This window comes from Oncorhynchus masou, chromosome 22 (assembly GCF_036934945.1).
Source record: "Oncorhynchus masou masou isolate Uvic2021 chromosome 22, UVic_Omas_1.1, whole genome shotgun sequence".
NCBI classification, from domain to species: domain Eukaryota; kingdom Metazoa; phylum Chordata; class Actinopteri; order Salmoniformes; family Salmonidae; genus Oncorhynchus; species Oncorhynchus masou.
In genome coordinates, this window is record NC_088233.1 from 30,414,028 (window position 1) to 30,437,576 (window position 23,549).

Sequence of the window (23,549 nt, forward strand, 5' to 3'; positions counted from 1 at the left end):
CTGGGTCTCGACCCCGCCCTGTGCAACTGGGTACTGGACTTCCTGACGGGCCGCCCCCAGGTGGTGAGGGTAGGTAACAACATCTCCTCCCCGCTGATCCTCAACACTGGGGCCCCACAAGGGTGCCTTCTGAGCCCTCTCCTGTACTCCCTGTTCACCCACGACTGCGTGGCCACGCACGCCTCCAACTCAATCATCAAGTTTGCGGACGACACAACAGTGGTAGGCTTGATTACCAACAACGACGAGACGGCCTACAGGGAGGAGGTGAGGGCCCTCGGAGTGTGGTGTCAGGAAAATAACCTCACACTCAACGTCAACAAAACTAAGGAGATGATTGTGGACTTCAGGAAACAGATGATTGTGGACTTCAGGAAACAGCAGAGGGAACACCCCCCTATCCACAGCAGCGCCTCTTCAACCTCAGGAGGCTGAAGAAATTCGGCTTGTCACCAAAAGCACTCACAAACTTCTACAGATGCACAATCGAGAGCATCCTGGCGGGCTGTATCACTGCCTGGTACGGCAACTGCTCCGCCCTCAACCGTAAGGCTCTCCAGAGGGTAGTGAGGTCTGCACAACGCATCACCGGGGGCAAACTACCTGCCCTCCAGGACACCTACACCACCCGATGTTACAGGAAGGCCATAAAGATCATCAAGGACATCAACCACCCGAGCCACTGCCAGTTCACCCCGCTATCATCCAGAAGGCAAGGCCAGTACAGGTGCATCAAAGCTGGGACCGAGAGACTGAAAAACAGCTTCTATCTCAAGGCCATCAGACTGTTAAACAGCCACCACTAACATTGAGTGGCTGCTGCCAACACACTGACACTGACTCAACTCCAGCCACTTTAATAATGGGAATTGATGGGAAATGATGTAAATATATCACTAGCCACTTTAAACAATGCTACCTTATATAATGTTTACATACCCTACATTATTCATCTCATATGCATACCTATATACTCTACTCTATATCATCGACTGCATCCTTATGTAATACATGTATCACTAGCCACTTTAACTATGCCACTTTGTTTACATACTCATCTCATATGTATATACTGTACTCGATACCATCTACTGTATCTTGCCTATGCTGCTCTGTACCATCACTCATTCATATATCCTTATGCACATATTCTTTATCCCCTTACACTGTGTATTAGACAGTAGTTTAGGAATTGTTAGTTAGATTACTTGTTGGTTATTACTGCATTGTCAGAACTAGAAGCACAAGCATTTCGCTAAACTCGCATTTACATCTGCTAACCATGTGTATGTGACAAATAAAATTTGATTTGATTTGATTTGATTGATCTGACAAGGTACAAATCTGTCGCTCTGCCCCTGAACAGGCAGTTAACCCACTGTTCCCAGGCCGTCATTGAAAATAAGAATGTGTTCTTAACTGACTTGCCTGGTTAAATAAAGATAAAATTTAAAATTTAAAAAAACGTAAGTGAATATTTATGGTGTTGTTTCTAACTTTGTTGATTCCAAAATGGCAGATATTCCTCTGGCTGTTTTTTTTTTTTTTTATCTGACACAGCGGTTGCATTAAGGAGAAGTCTATCTTTAATTCTGTGAATAACACCAGTATCTTTTATCAATGTTTATTATGAGTATTTCTGCAAAATCACCGGATGTTTTGGAATCAAAACATTACTGCACGTAAGGCGCCAATGATTTTTGGATATAAATATGCACATTATCGAACAAAACATACATGTATTGTGTAACATGATGTCCTATGAGTCTCATCTGATGAAGATCATCAAAGGTTAGTAATTCATTTTATCTATATTTCTGCTTTTTGTGACTCCTATCTTTGGCTGGAAAAATGGCTGTGTGATTTTTCGACTTGGCGGTGATCTAACATAATCATATATTGTGCTTTAGCTGTAAAGCATTCTTTAAATCGGACACGATAGGTAGATTAACAAGATGTTTATCTTTCATTTGGACTTGTTAATGTGTGAAAGTTACATATTTCTAAAAAATATTTTTGAATTTTGCGCAATGCCTTTTCAGCGGAATGTTGTCGAGGGGTTCCGTTAGCGCTAGAAAGGTTAACAAGAAATGTGTGGAGTTGAGAAACTAGTTTTAATGATGCCAACCTAAGTGCATGTAAACTTCTGAATTCAACTGTATATGGCCGATCGACTCGTGCGTGCCCAGATCTTCGCACTCATATGACTAATGAAACAGTGGCTGGAACCCGGAAAGGGAGTAGGATATGTCGTAGCGGACAAGATTTTAAGGGAATTACCCATGGACTTAAAAAGGGTTTTGGGGCAAACAAACCCATCATCAGCCGACGACATAGCCCAGGCCGTGGAAACATGGGAGTAGGCATAGCCCAGGCCGATCTACATGGGAGTAGGAAGGAAGGTCTCTGCCAAGACCATTCCCTGATTAACCCCGGCACGTCCGCCACCCAAATGACCAAACTCGCTCCTGATGTGGGAGAAGTCATCACCCACACAACAGGGGCGGTTGCTATAAATGCAAGTCTCAAGACCATTACACCCCACAATGTCCCAGAAAGGACAAGTCCATGGCCACCAAGTCATTGCTGCCCATCCCCACGCATCCCTGTCCAAGAGAGCAGGATCGCCCCTGTTGGTTAGCAGAAATAGTCCCAGCCCCAGAGATTCCGGTTCATATAGAAGGACGAGACGTGGTAGCCATTCTCGACTCCAGCAGTATGGTTACATTAGTGGAAGAGCAGATGGTGACCACAGAAACACTGCTACCAAGCAATGTAGCTGTGTCCTGTATCCATGGAGACACCCACCATTACCCCACCGTGAGTCAGTCCATTCTCAACCTGAAAGGAAGGTGTACAGTCAGGGCAGGGAAAGTACCCCAGCTGAAGGTGCCATTATTGATCGGTGGAGACTGTCACTTATATAAGGAGCTTCGGCAGACGACTTTACGCACCGTATAAAGGGGATCGGGTCTCTCTACCACACGCCAAGGTCCGGGCCAACGAAGGGGGGCAGTAAAGCAGAGAAAGAATAAAAACAAATCCAAGCCCAAGCTTGTAGCCTACAAGGAAACATAGCCTCACCGAAACACAGACCAAATGCCACTGACAGCTATTCCAGGAAACCTCCGATGAAGACACCTGTGAAGGGTTATACACAACAGAGGAAGGAAGGAGCGACCAGAAACCCCATCAGGGGAGGGAACCTGGAAAGGATTCTCCTCGGACACCTCTGATGGGGATGGGGAACAACCTCCACACCCCTCTACCAAGGTCGACCTGCCCCAATAATTAACCTCTTGAACCTCTGGGGGCATTATTTCATTTTTGGATGAAAAACGTTCCCGTTTTAAACAATATATTTTGTCACGAAAAGATGCTCGACTATGCATATAATTGACAGCTTTGGAAAGAAAACACTCTGACGTTTCCAAAACTGCAAAGATATTGTTTGTGAGTGCCCCAGAACTAATGCTACAGGTGAAACCAAGATGAAATTTCATACAGGAAGTGAGCCAGATTTTGGAGGCGCTGTGTTCCAATGTCTCCTTATATGGCTGTGAATGCGCAAGGAATGAGCCTACACTTTCTGTCGTTTCCCCAAGGTGTTTGCAGCATTGTGACGCATTTGTAGGCATATCATTGGAAAATGGACCATAAGAGACTATATTTACCAGGTGTCCGCTCTGTGTCCTCCGTCGAAACTCTTGCGTAATCTCCAGGTGCATGCACGTTTCCATTTGATTCAGAAGAGAAAATCAACTGCCCCGAATGATTTATAATCGAAAGATATGTGAAAAAACGCCTTGAGGATTGATTCTAAACAACGTTTGCCATGTTTCTGTCGATAATATGGAGTTAATTTGGAAAAAAGTTTGCCTTGTAATGACTGAATTTTCGGTTTTTTTCTTAGCCAAACGTCATGAACAAAACGGAGCGATTTCTCCTACACAAATAATCTTTTTGGAAAAACTGAACATTTGCTATCTAACTGAGAGTCTCCTCATTGAAAACATCCGAAGTTCTTCAAAGGTAAATGATTTTATTTGAATGCTTTTCTTGTTTTTGTGAAAATGTTGCCTGCTGAATGCTAGGCTTAATGCTATGCTAGCTGTCAATACTCTTACACAAATGCTTGTGTAGCTATGGTTGAAAAGCATTTTTTGAAAATCTGAGATGACAGTGTTGTTAACAAAAAGCTAAGCTTGTGAGCCAATATATTTATTTCATTTCATTTGCGATTTTCATGAATAGTTAACGTTGCGTTATGGTAATGAGCTTGAGGCTATAATTACGCTCCCGGATACGGGATTGCTCGTCGCAAGAGGTTAAAGGGATAGTTCGGCACCGCTTAGCATAGAGACCCAGACCTACGGGATGCCATGAGAAGGTGAAGGTGATCGACGGGAGAAATGTTGACAGATCAGGTGAGCCATCTCTTCACTACTATGCAATCAAACTTGCATTGGGTCGTGCAACAAAGGGTGGAAAACATGAATTACTAATGGTGCCTAGACCATACATGGATATTGTCCTACAGCTAGCCCATCCCTACATCCTAAGAGGATACCTGGCACAGGACAAAACAATCAACAGAATCATACAGAGGCTCTATTGGCCCGGTGTCACCCGAGATGTGGCCAGGTATTGTAGAATGTGTGATCAATGTCAGTGTACGGCCCCACAGCCAAACCTGCGCAATCCTTTGATTCCTCATCCCATTATAAAGACCCCCTTCAAACGCATAGCTTTGGACCACGTGGGACCCCTCCCGAAAACTGCCAGAGGACACGAGTACATCCTGGTTGTCGTAGATTACACTACCAAGTTCCCTGAGGCCATACCCCTTCGCAACATGTCGTCAAAGGGAATCGCCATGGAATTGTTCATGCTGTTCTCCCAGGTGGGCCTTCCCAAGACGATCCTAACCGACCAGGGAACCCCGTTCATGTCCCGATTGATGAAGGACCTGTGTCGGTTATGCCAGGTTCAACAGATATGCACAAGCATATTCCACTCACAGACAGATGGTTTGTGCGAATGCCTGAACAAAACGATTCAAAGCATGTTGAGAAGAGTGGTGTCCAGAGACGGGAAAAACTGAGACATGCTTCTGCCCCAGTTAATGTTTGCCCTGTGAGAAGTACCCCAGGCGTCCACAGGGTTTTCCCCATTCGAATTGCTGTATGGCAGACCATGTCGAGGGATCCTCGACTTAGCCAAGGAGACCTGGGAGGCCAAACACAGCCCATTCCGGTTGACGATAGAACATGTTACCCTGATGCAGCAACGCCTTCCAGTTGCTGAAAGATAGCCTGTGCTCTGATCCCGTCCTGCAGAGTCCTGACTTCTCCCAAGAATTCGCTGTGCAAGTAGATGCCTTAGAAATGGGGCTCAGGTCCGTCCTAGCTCATGGTGAAGGCAATTCAGAATAGCCAGATGGTTTCTTGCATTACAACCATTCACTTTCCATGTCATCCACAGGGCCTGTGGAACAGGACTGCGGACATGCTGTCCCGACGCAGCCTTCCGGTCCGGGCCTGAGGGGGGAGGTATGTGGAAGGACCAGCAGGGGGCAGGCTGATCCCACGGATAGTAGACCAGCCTGGCATGTGAGTCAAGGTGATCAGAGGCAATTAAGCACAGCTAACGGTGCTAATAACCTATTCTCTTACCCCTACAAGAGAGAGGAGGGAACCGCCAGTGGGGGAGACTGGAGAAAAAAGAGTGATTGCTTCTCCAAAAGAGAGAACTTACCGGACGGAACGAAGAAGAGGACCACCTACTTCTTTGGAATGGCAACCACGGATCTGCACCACCACCTGAAGGGAGCTCTCCACGAACGGATAGTTAAGGCGGTGACATACAACTATGTTGTAGTTAAAAGTTACTCACCTTGTGTTCCTTGTTCCTGTAAAGAAGAAGATTTGTGTTTCCCTTGAGATCATCCTTGATTGTGTGGGATTGTTTGAGAATAAATAAATGCCTCAATAGAAAACATTGTTCATTGTAAGAAAACCTGCTCCCGACTCGTTTATTCCACTTTTCCGCTTTAGAGCAGCCTCAATGTACTTGGTCCGCTCACAGAGGATATTTGTGCGCATTTGTGTGTTTTGACAATGTGAGTATCTACTGTGTACTAGGTACTAATCAAATAATTGGTGACAGAATCAACTCAAGTTGTGGTGCAGACATTGTAGACCTGGTTGGCTGTTAGTATAGGCATTGTTTAGAGGTAACTGTGTCTAAACGGAAGCCTGTAGCCTTCAGTACTCTCATCTAATGTCACGTGTCCACTTTTACTCATATGCAAAATAAGCTGTTGTATTGAGCTCTCTGCACTTGTGAAAAGGCCACAACAATCCACTGACTGAATTGAATAAATTATTAACATTCAATTAAAATGTATACCATTGTCTGTCTCCTACCACACCTGTATCCTCTCACCCATGCACCTCTTGACCAACACACATCGGATCATTGTTCAAGAAGACAAAACACCCACCACAATACAGTATGAGTGGTTTCCTATTGGTCTGGAACAACAGTAGAATTATGGCTGAGAGGGTCTCTCTGGCTCATTGAGGATGACAGAGTGTGTAAACTACGGAACAGCTGCTGATTGGACCTTTAGCATATCAGAGAAGCACTATTGTCAGTCCTGGCCTTCGTTTGTGGAGGTAATGAATTAATGTGGGGTCAACACACACAGGCACATGCATGCGCACACACATACACACACACAGACTGGTTCCACGTGAGTCTGGTTGGAGGGGCAGGGTTAGCAGTAATGGGGTGCTCTATAAGAGAGAGATGAAGAGAGATGGATGTATATAAAACCTCTCTCTTTCTCTGTGAAGACTGTATTGATATTCAGGTTGTCTGACTGATGTGGTGTCACGTTGTTAGACAATGAACAGCAGTTTAGCATGAAAATGAGACCCAGAGGTCACCAAGAGAGCAAAGAGGTGATAAAGAACAAAACCAACTGGGCTTATGACAGTGAGGGATGGAGCGAGAGAGAGAGAGAGAGAGCGAAAGGGGGTAAGAGAGAGAGAGAGGGAGCGAGAGAGCGAGAGGCAGCGAGAGAGAGAGAGAGAGAGAGAGAGAGAGAGAGAGAGAGAGAGAGGGAGCGAGAGGGAGAGAGAGAGGGAGCGAGAGGGGGCGATAGAAGGGGGCAAACACATGGCAATAGAAATGCATTTATTTCATATTCATTACATGTATTCAGTACCCAGTCTCGTTATATGACACCTGTCTTTACAAAATCATTCATCAGACTGGCCCATCTCCATTTATTCAGATATATATTCAGATATGATGGTATTATATTGAGGCCTATCATATTCAGGTGGCTGAGCTACATTAGTATCAGTGAGTAATGTGTGTCGGTAATGTGGTTCAGGGTTCAACAGATCAAGGTGAGAACCCACGTGAGCAACATCCCAGGGACCTGAATTTGAGAATCACTGGAGTTCAAGTTCAAGTTCAAGTTCAAGTTTAAGTCTTAAACAGAGTGGACAACAGAATAGAATAGATACCTTTAGACCAAGTAATAAGTCATAGCTTAACACTTGGATGGGGATACATGAACACAGTTAAAACCATCTGATGTGAATGTGTTGGGCCAGTTTGTATTAGACCTATTTGAAGATTAAAATCAAGTTCCCCCTTGATTCTCTACTACTGACACACCTAAGGCCTTTTGGACAGTCTTGTGAAACACCAAATAAACAAAGCAATGTGTCTCGCTCGCATATACACATACAGCTAGATAATCATAAATACCCATAAAACCAAATTAACATTTCAGGAGCGTTTAACATTGCAAATGGAAAACAGTAATTTGTGTGTGTGTGCCTTATTAAGCCAGTAGCAGAGGGAAGCAGAATGGCCAATTATACAGCATTCTCCTCTCTTCCCTCTATCCCTCCTTCCTCTCCTCCCCCTTTACTCAATCCTCTCCCCTTCTCCCCAAACAAACACAGCTATTTGCATATTGTTTAATGGATTGTGAACCAGCCAACCCCAAAAGCAGGCCTAATTGAAGTAATGCATCAAATTGTCTGTTTATAGAAAAAGGCCACTCTTTACACACGTCATCTGGCAACTTTTTTCTTCACTCACACATGTTACCCATTATTCCTTCATATTCATTAAGTCTGCTTTGAGCCATAGATGCTTTGAATTCAAGTCCGATATATTTGAAGGATTGTAATGGGGTTTCTAAAAATGTACTGTCCCTGTAAGCAGCTAAATGGGTCTGAACATTTCTGGCAGGCACAGGTTTCTCTCTTTCCTATGTCCTATCTTATCCACTCCAACAAGTCTCTTGCCTATGTCCTATCTTTTCCAATCCAACAAGTCTCTTGCCTATGTCCTATCTTATCCACTCCAACAAGTCTCTTGCCTATGTCCTATCTTATCCACTCCAACAAGTCTCTTGCCTATGTCCTATCTTATCCAATCCAACAAGTCTCTTGCCTATGTCCTATCTACAAGTCTCTCTCCAACAAGTCTCTTGCTGATGTCCTATCTTATCCACTCCAACAAGTCTCTTGCCTATGTCCTATCTTATCCACTCCAACAAGTCTCTTGCTGATGTCCTATCTTATAAAATCCAACAAATTTCTTATTGATGTCCTATCTTAAACACTCCAACAAGTCTCTTGCCTATGTCCTATCTTATCCACTCCAACAAGTCTCTTTCCTATGTCCTATCTTATCCACTCCAACAAGTCTCTTGCCTATGTCATATCTTATCCACTCCAACAAATCTCTTGTTGATGTCCTATCTTATCCAATCCAACAAGTCTCTTGCCTATGCCCTATCTTATCCAATCCAGCAAGTATCTTGCCTATGTGCTATCTTATCCACTCCAACAAGTCTCTTGCCTATGTCCTATCTTATCCACTCCAACAAGTCTCTTGCTGATGTCCTATCTTATCCACTCCAACAAATATCTTGTTGATGTCCTATCTTATCCACTCCAACAAGTCTCTTGTTGATGTCCTATCTTACCCACTCCAACAAGTCTCTTGCCTATGTCCAATCTTATCCAATCCAACAAGTCTCTTGCCTATGTGCTATCTTATCCAATCCAACAAGTCTCTTGCCTATGTGCTATCTTATCCACTCCAACAATTCTCTTGCCTATGTCCTATCTTATCCACTCCAACAAGTCTCTTGCCTATGTCCTATCTTATCCACTCCAACAAGTCTCTTGCTGATGTCCTATCTTATCCACTCCAACAAGTCTCGTTGATGTCCTATCTTATCCACTCCAACAAGTCTCTTGTTGATGTCCTATCTTATCCACTCCAACAAGTATCTTGCCTATGTCCTATCTTATCCACTCCAACAAATCTATTGTTGATGTCCTATCTTATCCAATCCAACAAGTCTCTTGCCTATGTGCTATCTTATCCACTCCAACAATTCTCTTGCCTATGTCCTATCTTATCCAATCCAACAAGTCTCTTGCCTATGTCCTATCTTATCCACTCCAACAAGTCTCTTGCCTATGTCCTATCTTATACACTCCAACAAGTCTCTTGCTGATGTCCTATCTTATCCACTCCAACAAGTCTCTTGCTGATGTCCTATCTTATCCACTCCAACAAGTCTCTTGTTGATGTCCTATCTTATCCACTCCAACAAGTCTCTTGCCTATGTCCTATCTTATCCAATCCAACAAGTCTCGTGCCTATGTGCTATCTTATCCAATCCAACAAGTCTCTTGCCTATGTGCTATCTTATCCACTCCAACAATTCTCTTGCCTATGTCGTATCTTATACACTCCAACAAGTCTCTTGCTGATGTCCTATCTTATCCACTCCAACAAGTCTCTTGCTGATGTCCTATCTTATCCACTCCAACAAGTCTCTTGTTGATGTCCTATCTTATCCACTCCAACAAGTCTCTTGCTGATGTCCTATCTTATCCACTCCAACAAGTCTCTTGTTGATGTCCTATCTTATCCACTCCAACAAGTCTCTTGCCTATGTCCTATCTTATCCAATCCAACAAGTCTCGTGCCTATGTGCTATCTTATCCAATCCAACAAGTCTCTTGCCTATGTGCTATCTTATCCACTCCAACAAGTCTCTTGCTTATGTCCTATCTTATCCACTCCAACAAGTCCCTTGCTGATGTCCTATCTTATCCACTCCAACAAGTCTCGTTGATGTCCTATCTTATCCACTCCAACAAATCTCTTGTTGATGTCCTATCTTATCCAATCCAACATGTCTCTTGCCTGTGTCCTATCTTATCCAATCCAACAAGTCTCTTGCCTATGTCCTATCTTATCCACTCCAACAAGTCTCTTGCCTATGTCCTATCTTATACACTCCAACAAGTCTCTTGCTGATGTCCTATCTTATCCACTCCAACAAGTCTCTTGCTGATGTCCTATCTTATCCACTCCAACAAGTCTCTTGCTGATGTCCTATCTTATCCACTCCAACAAGTCTCGTTGATGTCCTATCTTATCCACTCCAACAAGTCTCTTGCCTATGTCCTATCTTATCCACTCCAATAAGTATCTTGCCTATGTCCTATCTTATCCACTCCAACAAGTCTCTTGCTGATGTCCTATCTTATCCACTCCAACAAGTCTCTTGCTGATGTCCTATCTTATCCACTCCAACAAGTCTCTTGTTGATGTCCTATCTTATCCACTCCAACAAGTCTCTTGCCTATGTCCTATCTTATCCAATCCAACAAGTCTCTTGCCTATGTGCTATCTTATCCACTCCAACAATTCTCTTGCCTATGTCCTATCTTATACACTCCAACAAGTCTCTTGCTGATGTCCTATCTTATCCACTCCAACAAGTCTCTTGCTGATGTCCTATCTTATCCACTCCAACAAGTCTCTTGCTGATGTCCTATCTTATCCACTCCAACAAGTCTCGTTGATGTCCTATCTTATCCACTCCAACAAGTCTCTTGCCTATGTCCTATCTTATCCACTCCAATAAGTATCTTGCCTATGTCCTATCCTATCCACTCCAACAAGTATCTTGCCTATGTCCTATCTTATCCACTCCAATAAGTATCTTGCCTATGTCCTATCTTATCCACTCCAATAAGTATCTTGCCTATGTCCTATCTTATCCACTCCAACAAGTCTCTTGCTGATGTCCTATCTTATCCACTCCAACAAGTCTCGTTGATGTCCTATCTTATCCACTCCAACAAGTCTCTTGTTGATGTCCTATCTTATCCACTCCAACAAGTATCTTGCCTATGTCCTATCTTATCCACTCCAATAAGTCTCTTGCCTATGTCCTATCTTATACACTCCAACAAGTCTCTTGCCTATGTCCTATCTTATCCACTCCAACAAGTCTCTTGCCTATGTGCTATCTTATCCACTCCAACAATTCTCTTGCCTATGTCCTATCTTATACACTCCAACAAGTCTCTTCCTGATGTCCTATCTTATCCACTCCAACAAGTCTCTTGCTGATGTCCTATCTTATCCACTCCAACAAGTCTCTTGCCTATGTGCTATCTTATCCACTCCAACAATTCTCTTGCCTATGTCCTATCTTATACACTCCAACAAGTCTCTTGCTGATGTCCTATCTTATCCACTCCAACAAGTCTCTTGCTGATGTCCTATCTTATCCACTCCAACAAGTCTCTTGCTGATGTCCTATCTTATCCACTCCAACAAGTCTCGTTGATGTCCTATCTTATCCACTCCAACAAGTCTCTTGCCTATGTCCTATCTTATCCACTCCAATAAGTATCTTGCCTATGTCCTATCCTATCCACTCCAACAAGTATCTTGCCTATGTCCTATCTTATCCACTCCAATAAGTATCTTGCCTATGTCCTATCTTATCCACTCCAATAAGTATCTTGCCTATGTCCTATCTTATCCACTCCAACAAGTCTCTTGCTGATGTCCTATCTTATCCACTCCAACAAGTCTCGTTGATGTCCTATCTTATCCACTCCAACAAGTCTCTTGTTGATGTCCTATCTTATCCACTCCAACAAGTATCTTGCCTATGTCCTATCTTATCCACTCCAACAAATCTATTGTTGATGTCCTATCTTATCCAATCCAACAAGTCTCTTGCCTATGTGCTATCTTATCCACTCCAACAATTCTCTTGCCTATGTCCTATCTTATCCAATCCAACAAGTCTCTTGCCTATGTCCTATCTTATCCACTCCAACAAGTCTCTTGCCTATGTCCTATCTTATACACTCCAACAAGTCTCTTGCTGATGTCCTATCTTATCCACTCCAACAAGTCTCTTGCTGATGTCCTATCTTATCCACTCCAACAAGTCTCTTGTTGATGTCCTATCTTATCCACTCCAACAAGTCTCTTGCCTATGTCCTATCTTATCCAATCCAACAAGTCTCGTGCCTATGTGCTATCTTATCCAATCCAACAAGTCTCTTGCCTATGTGCTATCTTATCCACTCCAACAATTCTCTTGCCTATGTCCTATCTTATACACTCCAACAAGTCTGTTGCTGATGTCCTATCTTATCCACTCCAACAAAGCTCTTGCTGCTGTCCTATCTTATCCACTCCAACAAGTCTCTTGTTGATGTCCTATCTTATCAACTCCAACAAGTCTCTTGCTGATGTCCTATCTTATCCACTCCAACAAGTCTCTTGTTGATGTCCTATCTTATCCACTCCAACAAGTCTCTTGCCTATGTCCTATCTTATCCAATCCAACAAGTCTCGTGCCTATGTGCTATCTTATCCAATCCAACAAGTCTCTTGCCTATGTGCTATCTTATCCACTCCAACAATTCTCTTGCCTATGTCCTATCTTATACACTCCAACAAGTCTCTTGCTGATGTCCTATCTTATCCACTCCAACAAGTCTCTTGCTGATGTCCTATCTTATCCACTCCAACAAGTCTCTTGTTGATGTCCTATCTTATCCACTCCAACAAGTCTCTTGCCTATGTCCTATCTTATCCAATCCAACAAGTCTCTTGCCTATGTGCTATCTTATCCACTCCAACAATTCTCTTGCCTATGTCCTATCTTATACACTCCAACAAGTCTCTTGCTGATGTCCTATCTTATCCACTCCAACAAGTCTCTTGCTGATGTCCTATCTTATCCACTCCAACAAGTCTCTTGCTGATGTCCTATCTTATCCACTCCAACAAGTCTCGTTGATGTCCTATCTTATCCACTCCAACAAGTCTCTTGCCTATGTCCTATCTTATCCACTCCAATAAGTATCTTGCCTATGTCCTATCCTATCCACTCCAACAAGTATCTTGCCTATGTCCTATCTTATCCACTCCAATAAGTATCTTGCCTATGTCCTATCTTATCCACTCCAATAAGTATCTTGCCTATGTCCTATCTTATCCACTCCAACAAGTCTCTTGCTGATGTCCTATCTTATCCACTCCAACAAGTCTCTTGCTGATGTCCTATCTTATCCACTCCAACAAGTCTCGTTGATGTCCTATCTTATCCACTCCAACAAGTCTCTTGCCTATGTCCTATCTTATCCACTCCAATAAGTATCTTGCCTATGTCCTATCCTATCCACTCCAACAAGTATCTTGCCTATGTCCTATCTTATCCACTCCAATAAGTATCTTGCCTATGTCCTATCTTATCCACTCCAATAAGTATCTTGCTGATGTCCTATCTTATCCACTCCAACAAGTCCCTTGCTGATGTCCTATCTTATCCACTCCAACAAGTCTCGTTGATGTCCTATCTTATCCACTCCAACAAATCTCTTGTTGATGTCCTATCTTATCCAATCCAACAAGTCTCTTGCCTATGTCCTATCTTATCCACTCCAACAAATCTATTGTTGATGTCCTATCTTATCCAATCCAACAAGTCTCTTGCCTATGTGCTATCTTATCCACTCCAACAATTCTCTTGCCTATGTCCTATCTTATCCAATCCAACAAGTCTCTTGCCTATGTCCTATCTTATCCACTCCAACAAGTCTCTTGCCTATGTCCTATCTTATACACTCCAACAAGTCTCTTGCTGATGTCCTATCTTATCCACTCCAACAAGTCTCTTGCTGATGTCCTATCTTATCCACTCCAACAAGTCTCTTGTTGATGTCCTATCTTATCCACTCCAACAAGTCTCTTGCCTATGTCCTATCTTATCCAATCCAACAAGTCTCGTGCCTATGTGCTATCTTATCCAATCCAACAAGTCTCTTGCCTATGTGCTATCTTATCCACTCCAACAATTCTCTTGCCTATGTCCTATCTTATACACTCCAACAAGTCTCTTGTTGATGTCCTATCTTATCAACTCCAACAAGTCTCTTGCTGATGTCCTATCTTATCCACTCCAACAAGTCTCTTGTTGATGTCCTATCTTATCCACTCCAACAAGTCTCTTGCCTATGTCCTATCTTATCCAATCCAACAAGTCTCGTGCCTATGTGCTATCTTATCCAATCCAACAAGTCTCTTGCCTATGTGCTATCTTATCCACTCCAACAATTCTCTTGCCTATGTCCTATCTTATACACTCCAACAAGTCTCTTGCTGATGTCCTATCTTATCCACTCCAACAAGTCTCTTGCTGATGTCCTATCTTATCCACTCCAACAAGTCTCTTGTTGATGTCCTATCTTATCCACTCCAACAAGTCTCTTGCCTATGTCCTATCTTATCCAATCCAACAAGTCTCTTGCCTATGTCCTATCTTATCCAATCCAACAAGTCTCTTGCCTATGTGCTATCTTATCCACTCCAACAATTCTCTTGCCTATGTCCTATCTTATACACTCCAACAAGTCTCTTGCTGATGTCCTATCTTATCCACTCCAACAAGTCTCTTGCTGATGTCCTATCTTATCCACTCCAACAAGTCTCTTGCTGATGTCCTATCTTATCCACTCCAACAAGTCTCGTTGATGTCCTATCTTATCCACTCCAACAAGTCTCTTGCCTATGTCCTATCTTATCCACTCCAATAAGTATCTTGCCTATGTCCTATCCTATCCACTCCAACAAGTATCTTGCCTATGTCCTATCTTATCCACTCCAATAAGTATCTTGCCTATGTCCTATCTTATCCACTCCAATAAGTATCTTGCCTATGTCCTATCTTATCCACTCCAACAAGTCTCTTGCTGATGTCCTATCTTATCCACTCCAACAAGTCTCGTTGATGTCCTATCTTATCCACTCCAACAAGTCTCTTGTTGATGTCCTATCTTATCCACTCCAACAAGTATCTTGCCTATGTCCTATCTTATCCACTCCAATAAGTCTCTTGCTTATGTCCTATCTTATACACTCCAACAAGTCTCTTGCCTATGTCCTATCTTATCCACTCCAACAAGTCTCTTGCCTATGTCCTATCTTATCCACTCCAACAAGTCTCTTGCCTATGTGCTATCTTATCCACTCCAACAATTCTCTTGCCTATGTCCTATCTTATACACTCCAACAAGTCTCTTGCTGATGTCCTATCTTATCCACTCCAACAAGTCTCTTGCTGATGTCCTATCTTATCCACTCCAACAAGTCTCTTGCCTATGTGCTATCTTATCCACTCCAACAATTCTCTTGCCTATGTCCTATCTTATACACTCCAACAAGTCTCTTGCTGATGTCCTATCTTATCCACTCCAACAAGTCTCTTGCTGATGTCCTATCTTATCCACTCCAACAAGTCTCTTGCTGATGTCCTATCTTATCCACTCCAACAAGTCTCGTTGATGTCCTATCTTATCCACTCCAACAAGTCTCTTGCCTATGTCCTATCTTATCCACTCCAATATGTATCTTGCCTATGTCCTATCCTATCCACTCCAACAAGTATCTTGCCTATGTCCTATCTTATCCACTCCAATAAGTATCTTGCCTATGTCCTATCTTATCCACTCCAATAAGTATCTTGCCTATGTCCTATCTTATCCACTCCAACAAGTCTCTTGCTGATGTCCTATCTTATCCACTCCAACAAGTCTCGTTGATGTCCTATCTTATCCACTCCAACAAGTCTCTTGTTGATGTCCTATCTTATCCACTCCAACAAGTATCTTGCCTATGTCCTATCTTATCCACTCCAATAAGTCTCTTGCCTATGTCCTATCTTATACACTCCAACAAGTCTCTTGCCTATGTCCTATCTTATCCACTCCAACAAGTCTCTTGCCTATGTCCTATCTTATCCACTCCAACAAGTCTCTTGCTGATGTCCTATCTTATCCACTCCAAGAAGTCTCTTGCTGATGTCCTATCTTTTCCACTCCAAGAAGTCTCTTTCTGCTCAGTGTTTTCAAGATGCAACATTTATCTCCCAAACAGAAAGAGAGAGAGAGAGAGAGAGAGAGAAGGAAAACAGAGAGAAAGAATGGAAGGAAAGAAAGTAATAGACTGGGCATTGTGTGTATGGATATTGGGGTCTATGTCTGTGTTTTCAGGGGAGAAGTGGCTTCCTTTGGTTTGAACAAAGAGTCAATGGCTTCTCCTCAGCTGGAGTAGAACAAGGTCAGCAGGCTAACTGATCCACCAATGGAGGTCCAGAGAGGACCCAGGTTCCCATGCTCCTGGAGGCTGAGGCACGGCCATTGCCCATGGGAAGCTTCTTAAACCCTCAAACACCACTCTCCCATTAGAACAAAGAACACATACAGAAACACACACTGAAATGCATATACATGCTCAAATACTGTATGCATACACACACAGACACATCATCACACACACAAGTAGCCAACTGCACACAAACAACCACTTTCACAGAATAGACTGATCTCTCTCTTTGGCAGCAGCCTCCATCCTATGTCCCGCTCCATCCCTCTTGAGGATTTAATTTTCCCCACAGTACTAACACAGACAATAGAAATGGAAATGGAGATTGATGATAAAACCTTTTAGCTCATTCCCTTAGATTCATTAATTGATTGAAAAAAGTGTCAACGCCATTTGGATAATGCCATGAAGGAGCACATACAGTGTTTCATTTTCAAAAAGCCCTTACAATGGTCGTAACCTTTAAAAAGTTGAGAGCGAGAGAGAAAGAGGAATCTAGAAATATCAACTGTGCTGAATACTGATACTTTGACGCAGGAAAAAAGTAAATTGTCTGATGTACAGTACTGTATGTCTGGATTCATCAGATTTGGTGTCACCTCTGAACTAATATAAATATTTAAAGCACTAAGAGGAATGAGACATAGTCACATCTAAAATATGGATCTGGTAATCAGAGCTAATAAATATTAGACTTATAGCGTAATGTTCAGGATGAATGGTTATTCTGTGTTGAATAGTTAATGTATGGATGGCTATGTAGACTCCCAAGTCATTAGAACCCCAGTCATCTCTGTCACTTTTACATCACATCTACATCAATGGCTGATTAGATCATTACATACCACTCTCTAACTTATGTCAGGCACAAGACTCAGACAGCCTGTCCATGATTTTCCTCACTGTCTTACTGTGTTCACTAGGAATGTAGTTGCAGACTGTTCAGAACGTCTTGAATGGTATATCTTTCTCTCTCTCCCTCCCTTTCTTCCCTTTCATCAATGACCTAGCTATGTTGATGGATGGAGGAAAGATAGCTCTCTCTGATAATTGGGACGTTACCTCCACTCTTGGTATTCTACCCCAGAAGAGTCTAAGGAGCTGGAGATGATGAATACTTGTTCTCTGACTGCCCCTGGGGAGATGTTAAGTCCATCTTGCCTGTCTTTGGTGCTAGGCCCTCTCATCCCTATCTCCCTTTCCTTATCTCTTTCATCATCTCTCTCTCTTCTTTCTCTCTGATGGATGGTATGACTGTGTTTAATCTTTATGTGACCGTCTTTCACCTCACCTGCTCTCTCCACCTCACCACAACCTGAATCCCAACACCAGCCATGCATCCCTGCTCTATATCTGCTCTCTCAACCTGATGCTTCTCTGCTGAAACACACTCACAACACAGATCAGTAGATACCATTATTTGACATTTAGTTTAAACAATATAGTTTATGTTTTTCTGGCAGGGTGCAGTGTTTCAGTGACAAGGACATGAAACAAAATCATGAGGAGAGGAGGAGAAGAGAGGGAAGGAGAGGAGGAAAGGAGCGGAGAGGAGGAGAGGAGACGGAAGGAGAGTTAACACAGTGACAGTCTCTAACAATAGGAGCCCAGAGTCTGAGCCAGAGGACTATTTGAATTCTGCCTCTGAAAGCCTAAACAGCCACATGCTGGGAGTGATAAACCTGGGGATTTATTCTCATTCCTCTCTCTACTGCCGCATACGCAGAGGAGTAGAAAATTAAAGGAAGGGGGAGTGGGGGTGGGGGTGGAGATAAAATGACTATTACTTCATAAAAGTGTTCCTTTTTTTAGGGGGTGGGCTGTTTGCCTCGAAAGCAGAAACAACTTCAAACTTCCATCTAAAAAACATACGATAAGTAATTTTTTCCCTTAACAGGAGTCAATTGATAATTGGACTATGGTAAGGTCAAACTTCGATGAAAATGAAACTAGATAAAGCTGTCTCAGTATGTCATTGTAGGTGTGTATGTGTCTGTGTGTATGTTCCATTGTCACTGTTTTGTATCTAACATTTTTGTGTGTGAATGCCATCTTGTGTGTGTGTATGTCAGCATGTGTGTGTCTCATGGCTCATAACACACATATCGGACAACCGCTGTTTCAGCATGCTCGATTAGACGTGCACCCGAGTGTCTGTGTGTTTGTGTGTTTGTGTGTTTTCATGTTTGTGTGTTTGTGTGTTTTCATGTTTGTGTGTTTTCATGTTTGTGTGTTTGCGTGTTTTCATGTTTGTGTGTTTTCATGTTTGTGTGTTTGCGTGTTTTCATGTTTGTGTGTTTTCATGTTTGTGTGTTTTCATGTTTGTGTGTTTTCATGTTTATGTGTTTGTGTGTTTTCATGTTTGTGTGTTTTCATGTTTGTGTTTTTTCATGTTTGTGTGTTTTCATGTTTGTGTGTGTCGCGCATGTAGTTTGTCTCTGCTCCAAGAAAACATGAATCACATAAAAAACATGAGAAAAATATCTGTGCTTTTCGGACACTTGTATGAACAAATAATATATTGATTATGGGTTTTGTACGTGACTCAGACACAGTTCCCAACAGATCTAAGTCCAACAGTCTAAGATTCACATGTATTGTAACCGGTGAGATAAGAACATGGGTCTCCCACATGAGAAGTCAACATCTTGACCATTAGACCCAGAGTGGCACCACTAGGTTGCTCTTTCAATGCAATAGGTCAGACAAAAACAAATGTACTCAAGTTAATATTTGCTGGGATTGATTAATCATAAACGCCACACTCAGAATTAGAGATTTGTAATTTAGGATTTTTGTTATATAAAAAGCATTACAACAATATTGGCATCTTGATTTTGTCCAAAGTCACTTTTAGCAAAATCAGATAAATTGATAAAGCAAACTTTTCTTCTTTTTAACTTGAGTTGACATCGCATTGTTGTTATGTGTATATTATCTTTCTTGGGATGTTTTCAGTGGATTTTGAATGCTTTCAGACAATTGAAGTAACTTTACAAGGATTATCCACACCTGTTTCAATGATTATTGCTTTTTCTTGCAAATGACAAAATTATGGAGTACAGCCATGCGCAAACTCAACATGAGGCAGTGTCCCGTTAATGACATCACAGGAAGGTAAAGGTCAGGGTCAACACTAATGTGAATAATATAGGGTGGCAGCGTAGCCTAGAGTTAGAGCGTTGGACTAGCAACCCAAAGGTTGGAAGATCGAATCCCCGAGCTTACAAGGTACAAATCTGTTGTTCTGTCCCTGCACAAGGCAGATAACCCACTGTTCTTAAGCCATCATTGAAAATAAGATATTCTTTCTTAACTGACTTGCCAAGTAAAATAAAGGTATAAAAATAACTATGCTCCCATGAATAGTAATACTACTATAATGCAGTTAAGTACACTTCCTATTCATTGGGAATTATTTATATAATGCCCACACTATAACACTTCTCCCCCATTATCTTCAATCCCCCTGCGTTGAAAAGACATTAAGTATACAAGTTAACAACAACAGTGTTTCCTCTTCTTTTCTTCACTTTAGAACTTGTGCTACCTTTTTCTTTCAACTAAGTCTGCTGTTCAAAAACTAACACCATGTGTCTCCTAGTCTCAATAGAGTCAGTCTGTCAGGAGTCTTGTGACTACACTGTGATCTGCCAGTACTCATGGTGTCCACATAGACACAGTTGAGACATGTCCCAGTGGAGCTGGGTCTGAGGGCACAGGAGTAAGTTGGGTGTTTGTCAGAGACAGTCCATGACCCTCTCCTGGAGCCACTGAGTGCCCCTGTTCCTCAGACACTTGTCATCCTGTTTCAACTTGTGCACTACCACCCACAGCTGTTTTGTCTGAAAACATTGTATTTTCTTTGTCATAGCGGAGGCGGATGTGGTCCTGGTGTCTGCGCATGACATGACTATCAGTCAGTTTGACCACAAAGGAGACTGGACCACTCTGACTCAGAAGGATACCTGGCAACCAGTGTTGGCTGCTTGTGAAGTTGCGGATGTAGACAGTGTCATTTGGTTTTAACTGTCTCTCCCTCGTGTGGTGGTCATGTCTCTCTTTTTGTTTCTCCTGCTTACATTCCACTCATGCCGTGATGTCCGGATGTGGTAGGTCCAGGTGAGCTTTTGGCTTTCTGTCCCTCAGCATCTCAGCTGGAGTTTGTCCTGTTGTTGTTTGTGGCATGATGCAGTACTGGAACAAGAACCGAGAGAGCTTGGTTGCGATGGTTCCCCCATCCTTTTCAGCACCTCTTTCAGTGTCTCCACAGCCTGCTCCGCTAAGCCATTTGAAGCCGGGTGAAACAAGAATTCTTGTAACAAGTCACAGGTGAAGGTTAGGCAGACCATGGGTTGCAAACACCTAGCGTAGCTTCTCGATGGTTGTTGTCACGGTGATGTTGCTCATAATGTGAGCCTCCAGCCACTTCTGGTCAGAAGATGGCTCCACTTCTGGAGCCATCTTCTGGTTGATCTGGCATTTTGTTTACTTGATCTATGTTAGGCCACCAGATATAAGCTCTGGCTAAACTTTTCATCCGAGAGGCACCCAGGTGAGCCTCATGAACCTCGTCCTTCTCAGCACTTGTCAGCGTGCGTGGGGCAAATCCTGTCCTGGGCTTGAAACAGTAAGGCTCTACTTGAGGATCCACAAACAGTACCCTGCAGCGTGCCCAGTTCATCTCTGAAAACCTCAGGGTACTTTTTAATGACATCAACAGTCACTTGTGTGTGTTTTATCTCATCCCAATTCAGTTTTATTTTGTTGAGCCAGTCATGCCCTAGTAGACCAGGCCCATTCCCTTTCACCGCCAGGAGCGGTGCTCTCGCTTCCTGGCTGTTGTATGCAATGTCCACCTCTAGAGCCCCTAGCAATGGTAGGGTCTCTCCAGTGTATGTACGCAGTCTGATCCCTGCTGATGTGATGGCAGGAGCCTAATTCCCTCCCGCCGCTCCTGCTCTACGTCGCTCAACAAAAAAAGCTAACTGGCTAACTCTCTGATTCTTAGCTAGCTAGTGCAACATCACATACAAGCTGACCTCTAAGTTTTATCCTCATCGTCAAAAAGATGTAGTAACTTTACAAGGATTATCCCCATGCGTGTGAGTATTAGTTGCCTTTACTTGCAAACTATACAATAAAGGGGTACAGCCATGTACAAATGGTAGAAAACAGGGGAGTGAGATACCCAACTCAACATGAGGTAGTGTCCCGTTAATACTGTGCCAACTCTCGGTGATGCCATCACAGGAGGGTAAATGGCACGGTTAACACCAATGCCCATAATAAACAAGCTCCCATGAATAGTAATATGTATTTTGGATGTTTTCAGTGTATTTTGAACAATTTCAGATAATGTGATTAATCACGATAAAAAAGACTAGTGCACTAAAATTACAAAAAGTAAACCGACACTCTTAATTCAAAATCATCGCTTTGCAGAAAAGTATATTTTAACAATCATTCCAATAACAAACACATTCACACATTTTCAAATACATAAAAATCCCTTTTAGGCCGGTGACAAAAACCAATGGACAGCTAGTACTAAAAATAGCTAGCTAGCGGTTATCAATTAGCATGCAACCATTAGTTACAAATGTCATAATAAATAGCCATACAACTAGTAATACCAAATATCATAATACATACAATTAGTGTGGTTTATATGTAGACTTGTAAATACACTCAATATGAGCCATTGTTTGTAAAAAAATAAAAAGTAAACTATTTAAGAACCATAATAATACATTTTCCGAAATGCCAGAAACTGGACACAGTTTAGTTAAACATGTTATCTCTAGATTATGAAAACATAACCATGCGTACAACCTGGAAAATAGGATAAGAAATAAGGAGACACTGGGTTCTATTTCTCTGTTCTTTTCACTCGGCATCTTCCAACGGTCACGGACCAAGGTATGAAGAAGAGATGCACCCCCCTGCATAAGAAGCACTTTGAATGCCACCCCCTAGTGGTAGTGCTAAGTATTTGTGTGTGTATATATATATATATTTATTTTTATTTTTTTATTTTTTTTTCCACACCATGCATACAACACCATGTTACATTAATAATCAAGTGGATGGCGCAAAAATAGTAAACAATTATTTTGACCGCAGTTTAATATTTATAATCAGGTAGGTAGCTGGGGCATCAGGGTTACCTACCCACGCTCTGGTGGTTAGAGTGTTGGACTAGTAACTGGAAGGTTGCAAGTTCAAACCCCTGAGCTGACAAGGTACAAATCTGTAATTCTGCCCCTGAACAGGCAGTTAACCCACTGTTCCTAGGCTGTCATTGAAAATAATAATTTGTTCTTAACTGACTTGCCTAGTAAAATCGACGTAAAAAAAAAACAACAACCTAATTACAGTTTCATTATAGAATTTTCAATTCCACATGTGGAAACATTGCTACTGCAACATGTTAATACCACCTTTTCACGTCAGGCGAAAAACCTTATTTCACCCCCACATGTGAACTTGCAATTCCATATGTGAAATTTAACTTGAAGTGCTAATTCGATTTTCACATGTGAAAGTTTTACATATGTGCAAATACAATTCCAAATGTGAGAGTGAGCTTTTCACAGCGAGTTTTCTTACATGTGAAACTGGAATTGTGATTTTGCAGTTACTTTTAGACAAACAATATTTTGTATCTTTTGACATTGGTATGTACCATTTGATAATTGTATTCTTATTGCATGATTATTAATTGATATTTGATGTGATGGTCTAATGGTACATGTTATTCACACTACACATAGCATATAATGTAAGCTTGGACTCGATCTGTGCAGCTCTGAGCCAAGGTTAACTCAATCATTCAATGCTAGGACATTGATCACAAAATGTTAGCTCTTTGTCGCTTAGCCTGTTAATAATTATCTTGGACACATGTAACTTCTAGTTTTCGAGTGGTAATGCAAGGCTCACTGCCTTGGCAAGACCCATCAGAGAAACTTATGGGATTTATAGGGTTAAAACATGATGTTTAGGCACTC